This window comes from Orycteropus afer, unplaced genomic scaffold (assembly GCF_000298275.1).
Source record: "Orycteropus afer afer isolate SDZICR_OR568_19922 unplaced genomic scaffold, OryAfe1.0 scaffold00071, whole genome shotgun sequence".
Taxonomy (NCBI): Eukaryota; Metazoa; Chordata; class Mammalia; order Tubulidentata; family Orycteropodidae; genus Orycteropus; species Orycteropus afer.
Window position 1 is genome coordinate 10,612,794 of NW_006921658.1, and position 7,200 is coordinate 10,619,993.

The following is a 7,200-nucleotide window of genomic DNA, read 5'->3' on the forward strand; positions in this document are numbered from 1 at the left end:
ATGTAGATATCTACACTAATGGAACTATATAGAAAGTTTTTATGCATAAGAATACAATAGATGATACAGAAATTTAAAATATATATATATATACATGTTGTATTGTCTGATAAGAAACTGGTAAAGGGAGATCAACTTAAGTCCATACCTTACACAAAATCCCAAATGAGTTCCACATGCTGTTAAGATTAAAAGAAAAAATAGAAAATTAGAAAACCTAGCACAAAGAGTATCTAATAATCAAATATCCAGAAGAACAATAATTTCATATGTTTGAGGAAAAAAATTGAAAATAATACTCTATCCAAAGATAGCTTTTCTTAAAAATAAATTAATTCAACTATAAACATTAAAACAAAAAGACAAATTAACTTAAGAAAAAACATTTTGAGTAAGAATGACTTATGGTCATTTTTATATCATCTTTGTAATATAAAAAACCTGTTCAAATCAAGTTTTGAATGATGTGGAAATAAAACTAAAGTAAATTATAAAAAGAGCTCACACACATAGACAAGAAAATAATAAGACCTTAATAGATAATTAGGCAAAGGACAAAACACAGACGATTCACACAAGAAATGCAATTAATAAATAAGCCTGTGGAAAAATCTCGGCACCACTATTTAAGAAAACAAATTAAAGCAACAATAGGGTAGCATTTTCCAACTATAAAATTAATAAATAGTGTTTTTAAGTAAAAATGCACAGTTTTGGTGAGGTTATAATGAAATTGTACACTCATGTATTTTTGCTGTCAGCGTAGATGCTTTAAGCCATTAAAAGAGCCCTAGTGGTGCCATGGTTAAGCATTCAGTTATTAACCCAAAAGCAGGCAGTTTGAATCCACCCGGTGTCTCTGCCAGAGAAAGATCTTGCTATCTGCTCCCAGAAAGATTACAGCCTCAAAAGCCCTATGAGGCAGTTTGAAACTGTCACCTGGGGCCGCTATGAGTCAAAAATCAACTCAATGACACCTAACAACAACAAACACAAGCCATAACAATGGAATTCACCTGTGATTTAAAAAAAAAAAAAAAAAAAATTTTAAATGAAAACTGTAAGCACATGGTGTTTATAGCCATATTGTAACTTTTAGTAAATATTTTGGCCACTATCTAAATGTCTCAGCTATGCTTCCTCTAGGAAGCTTGGCCTCACTCTTTGATCTGCTACTTCCTCACCTGCATGCCACTTTGGAATCTCTCTCTTGGGAATGCCTGTCACTGGCATGTCATAAGCCTCTGGCACAGAACCTGGCACATAGTAGGGGCTGAGTAATTATTTGTTAAATAGATGAATAAATCAAATGAGTCCATGCTAAACAATAGCAGATTGCTTTAGTGAGCCTCTTGATGAAACATGAACCTACTAATTTGCTATTTACGAAAATTATGTTACAACTTGGAAAATGCTTCAGGATAGCACAACGAAGTATGTGGGGTGGGGAGCTAGAATGCAAAATTATACATATATTATGATTGTAATTAGATAACAGTGAATAGGCACATGAATAAACACTGGAAGGTAATATGTAAATTTAATGTTTTTTGTTAGAGTCATGGGATTATGGACTTTCAGTCTTTTCTTCTTTTTTTTTTAAGTACATGAATTTTTCTCTTTTTACAACCGCAAAAAAAGCAAGAGAAAAAAGTCACAGGCCTAGGAATCAGAATAACTGGGTACCAGTTCTGGCTCTAGTATTTAATAGCTTTGTGACCTTAGCCAAGTTACTGAAACTCTTTGAGCCTCAGTTTCCTCATCTATTAAATGGGGACTATAATAGCTACCTCTCAGAGCTGTTGTGAAGTATAAATGACATAATGCATGTGAAAGGATTTTATAAACTATAAAGTGCCATATAAATGCAAGACGCCATTTACTATTAAAATAGCCTGTTTCCAAAGAGAAGTAAGCTTTTCAATTCTCCCAAATTGTTTACATTTAGTCACTTACATCACTCCTCAGAAGGAGGGTTGGACAATCTACTTCCGTAGTGATACTGCCTCGGAAACCCAAGGAGGGGTCGCTATGAGTCAGGTCCAACTCAACGGCACGTAACAACAGTCACTTACATACAGTGTGAAAACAGTTGCAAAGCCATTGAAACACATTATCCTAACTAACATCCTAACATTAGATGTTTCGTAAGCTAATATTGAACATGCCTAAACACAGGCTTATAGGGCAGTAGTGGATTTCCAAATAAGTAGAAGGGGCCTATGAGATGCTGGGAATGCATGGGAAATAAAACCAAAGAGAAAAAGTGTCCCCAGGTAACCAAATAAGGATATTCAAAACTAATCTATCACCCACTTTTAAATTTTAAGTATTCAATTTTCAAAAATAAAAAATATGTATATATAATTAGGAAAAAAGGAAAAATCTTCCTGTCACTAGTGTCCCTGGTCACCCAGTTCCCTTCCACTCAAACATCAATTATTATTGATTCATTTTGTGCCCTTTCCTGCATATGTATTATGTGTCTTTTATGGCTATTAAAGGACCCCCAGGCGGTGCAATTGTTAAGCACTTGGCTGCTAACTAAAAGGTTGGTGGTTCAAACCCACCAGCAACTCTGAGGAAGAAAAGACCTGGAGATCAGCTCCCATAAAGAGTACATCTTAGAAAACCCTATGGGGCAGTTCCACTTTGTCACATGGGGTAGCTATAACTCAACAGCACCTAACAATAACAAGCAAACATAAATGTGTTACATTTTTTCTTTTGAAAAAATTTAACAACACACACATCTTGGTGCTATTTCCCTATTGGTGCATAAAGACTTTCTTTATTTCTTTTGCAGCTGTGCTCTATTCCATTGAATAGACAGATGTTCCTTTATTTACTTAACTTACTTAAATGACTTCCCTTCAAATGGAAATCCAGGTTATTTCTGATCCTTTGCTCTGCCTTCTAAGGAAAAAAAAAGTTTCATTTTGCCTTAAACAGTGAAAATGAGGCAGTCAGGAAAGGAGTCAAAAGGGACCCCAGTCTAGAGAGTTTCTCCTCTGAATAGTGACATGGGCCTTTGGGACCTTCTCAGTTACTTTTCCTGCCCTGGCTCAAAATGACATGGCTGGAAGATGTATTTCAGCTAGCCTTTTCCTTGAAAGCCGATATAAGCTGCAGTTAAGTCTGAAGCCAGACTATCTGGGTTCAAGTCCTGGCTCTTCCCACTTATTCTTTGCATTTTCTCTACCTCAAAATAGTATACACTTCACAGAATTTTATGAGGCTTAAGTGAGTTCATACATGTACAAGTGGTTCTTACGATGTCCAGTATCTCTCAGGGAGTAATTGGAAAGGAGTAACCAAAAAAGATTGGTTTATCCCATGAAATAATGCTCTAAAACAATGGTTTCCAAAGGTGGTCCTCAGGTATGACCTGCAATTGTGAGAAACGCAACCTATGGAATCATAAACTCTGAGGTTGGGACCCAGCAACCTGTGTTTTAAAAATCCTCCAGATAATTCTGATGCAAGCTAAGATGTAAAAACTATTGTTCTAAAATGTGGGGTTTGAGGAGAAAGGATGCTTTTCAAACATATTCAGGTCATGGAATGCCTGAAAACCATGGTTTTTTGTGAGACATCATGAATTAATAACACAGCAAGTCCATGCATTTTGTTGTTGTTGTTATGTGCCATTGAGTTGGACCCGACTCATAGCAACCCCTCCTTGGGTTTCCAAGGTAGTATCACTATGGAAGTAGATTGCCCTGTCTTCCTTTCGAGGAGTGGCTGTTGGGTTTGAACCACCAGCCTTCTGGTTAGCAGTCAAGTTCCTTAGGCACTATGCTACCGTGCATTTTAGTACTGGGAAAATATGACCATATTATTTGTATGCTGTTCTATGCATCTCAAAAAAGATAAATAGAAAATAAATATCCACACTCTAGCACAACAGGTTGTTGTTGTTGTTGTTATGTGCCGTCGAGTCGGCCCCGACTCATAGCGACCCCTCCTTGGGTTTCCGAGGCAGTATCACTACGGAAGTAGGATTGCCCAACCTTCCTTCCGAGGAGTGGCTGGTGGGTTTGAACCGCCAGCCTTCTGGTTAGCAGTCAAGTGCTTTAGCCACTATGCTACCAGTTAGCCACCAAGAAATTCTAATGGAATCTTGAAGAATGTTGGAAAATCCAGGGTGCAATAAAGATGAGCTGAGATGGTGCAAACCTGTTTAAGGGTTTCTGGTGCTTCATCTTTTGGCCACTATCTGAATCTTGATGTAGGAGAAGATTTCAGCTACCATGAATGGAAGTGCTAAGTTGACTTAAGATGGTGCACAGGAACCAGAGGGCAGCAAAATACTAAACACTGCTGAGAGCATCAACTCCAGGAAGGACTTTACTTTCCAGGAGCTCCAGACTAGCACCACCCCCAGGGCTCACATGGCTGATTTTATCCTCCATGTTCCATTTGGCATAGCAAGTGGCAGTGTCTCCACCTGTGATGCAGCGCTTGGAAGTGGCTTTTAACACCTCATCCATGAGGCCTTTGATTCCAGGGCAAAAGCTTTCCATTTAAATACCCCCACAGGTCCATTCCATGCAATCTGCTCAGCCCAAGTGACAGCCTCAGCATACTTCTTGCTGCTCTCCGGACCACAATCCAAGCCCACCCAGCCAGCAGGTATGCCAGAGGCCATAGTGGCTTGGCCATTCTTGGCATTCTCATCAAACTTGTCAGTGATGACAAAGTCAACAAGCAAAGTGATCTTCACACCATTCTTCTCAGCATTGGACATTAAGTCTTTGACAATCTTGGCTTCTTCTTCATCAAATGAAAAAGTGTCAATATCTATGGTATTGAGCACTTTCCCAAAACAAACCAAACTCACTGCCATCGAGTCCAATCTGACTCATAGAGACCCCTCCATGGGTTTCCAAGGCAGTATCACTACAGAAGTGGATTACCCAATTTTCCTTCTGAGGAGTGGCTGGTGGATTTGAACCGCTAGCCTTCTGATTAGCAGTCAAATGTCTTAGGCACTATGCCACCAGAGCTTTAAGGAAGGTAAAAGCTATTCCACCTCCCATAGCCAACTATTTGATTTTGTCCAGCATATTACTGATCAGTTAGATCTTGTCTACAACTTTAGTTTCCACCCAGGATGGCTAGCAAGAGTCACTCTGGATTCTTCAAGGCCTTGGCAAAGTAATTCAGCTCTTTCTTCATCAAGAAACCACCAGCTTTCTGTGGCAGATTCACTCTGTGAACTGTGTGCTCTGTGAGCAGTGCCCAAAACATCATTGACATAGACATCCCCTAGCTTGGAAAGTGAAACTTAGAAGGCTTCTATTTGGGCTAGCATAACTTTAATCTTATTCTCAGAAGCATCTTTTCCCTTCCCTTCATTTTTCACATGAAAACAGATGTTCTTCAGCAGGATGACAGAACCAGCACCTGGATCAGCACAGGCTTTCTCTACTTCTAGGTCCACACAGTCCTCAAGGACAGAGAATATCCTTCCCTGGCAAAAATCTGGGTTCTATAGCAACTAGCTAAAAGGTGTATTTTTCAGGCATGGGTATACCATCAGGCCAGCCCAGGTGCCTCATAAGAACAATAGGCATGGCTCCATTGTCCAAGCAAAATTTGATGGTTGGGATGTCAACTTTTACCCTCTGGTTGTTTGTTATCTGATTGTTCTTCATAGGAACATTAAAGTCCACTCTTATGACTATCCACTTCCCTTTCACATCCACCTTGTCCAGAGTAAGCTTGTTATAAAGAGACATCTTGACACAGAGGTTAGAGGTTGGGACTTAGAAAGTGGCAACAAAGGACAACAATGGCAGCCAAGGAGTGCTCAAGACATGAATAGAAAGTTGAGTGCAGCACACAGGCCTGGACCCTAGGGCCTCATTATGCTCCTTGAGAAAATGAGTATCTGGCCCTGGGGACTCAGAACCATAGTCTCAGGGGATATCAAGGTCAATTGGCACAACACAGTCCACAAAGAAAATGTTGTACATCCTACTTTGCTGAGTAGCAAGTGGGGCCTTAAAGCTTGTGAGCAGCCATCTAAGATGTAGCTATTGGTCTCTCCTTGTCCAGAGCAAAAAAGAGTAAATAAAATAAAAGATACACAGAAACAATTAGTCCAAAGGACTAATGGGCCATGCAAACCCCAGCCTCAATGACCCTGAGATCAGAACTAGATGGTACCTTCCTACCACTATGCACTGCTCTGATAGGGGTTACATTATAAAGTCCTAGACAGAGTTGGAGGAAAATGTTAAACAAAACTGAAAATCGTAACAACAACAACAAAAAAAAAAGACCAGGCTTACTGGCTGGAGAGACTGGTGGAACCCTGGAAACTATGGTCCTTAGTCACCCTTCAGTCCTAGAACTGAATTCACCCTCATGGCTCAATTTTCAGTTAAACAATAGACAGGTATACAAAGTGAACAATAACACTAGGAAGGTATACACATTTTTAAAAAAAGAAAAAAGAAATAGAATTGTTTACTTTTAAAACACATTTCCAAAGTTTCTCTTAGTATTGACTTGCTACTAGTTCAGTAGAAAATAATATAAAAACAAATAATTTTAGTTGTTGTTGTTAGGTGCCATCGAGTTGTGTCCAACTCATAGCGACCCTATGCACAGCAGAACAAAACACCACCTGGTCCTGCGCCAGCTCCATGATCCTTACTATACTTGAGCCCATCATTGCAGCCACTGTGTCAATCCATCTCATTGAGGGCCTTCTCCTCCCTCGTCGACCCTCCATTTTACCAAGCATGACATCCTTCTCCAAGGAATGGTCCCTTCTGACAACATGACCAAAGTAGGTGAGATGAAGTCTGGCCATTCTTGCTTCCAAGGAGCATTCCAGCTGCACTTCCTCCAGGACAGATCTGTTAGTTCTTTTAGCAGTCCATGGTACTTTCGGTATTCTTCACCAGCACCACAACTCAAAAGCATTAACTCTTCTTCGGTCTTCCTTGTTCATTGTCCAGCTGTCACATGCATATGAGGTGATTGAAAATATCATGGCTTGTTGTGTCAGGCACACTTTAGTCCTCAAGAAGACACCTTTGCTTCTCCGCACTTAAAAGAGGTTCTTTGCAGCTGACCTGCCCAATGCTATACGTCGTCTAATGTCCTGACTGCTGCTTCCATTGGCGTTGATTGTAGAACCAAGCAATGTGAATTCCTTGACAACTTCAATCTTTTCTCCATTTA

The 7,200-nt window shown here is 39.7% G+C and overlaps 1 pseudogene; it reads right to left on the minus strand.

Moving 5' to 3' along the window:
* Nucleotides 1-4,313: 4,313 nt before the first annotated feature.
* Nucleotides 4,314-5,744, minus strand: LOC103196923 (annotated as a pseudogene).
* Nucleotides 5,745-7,200: the final 1,456 nt, after the last annotated feature.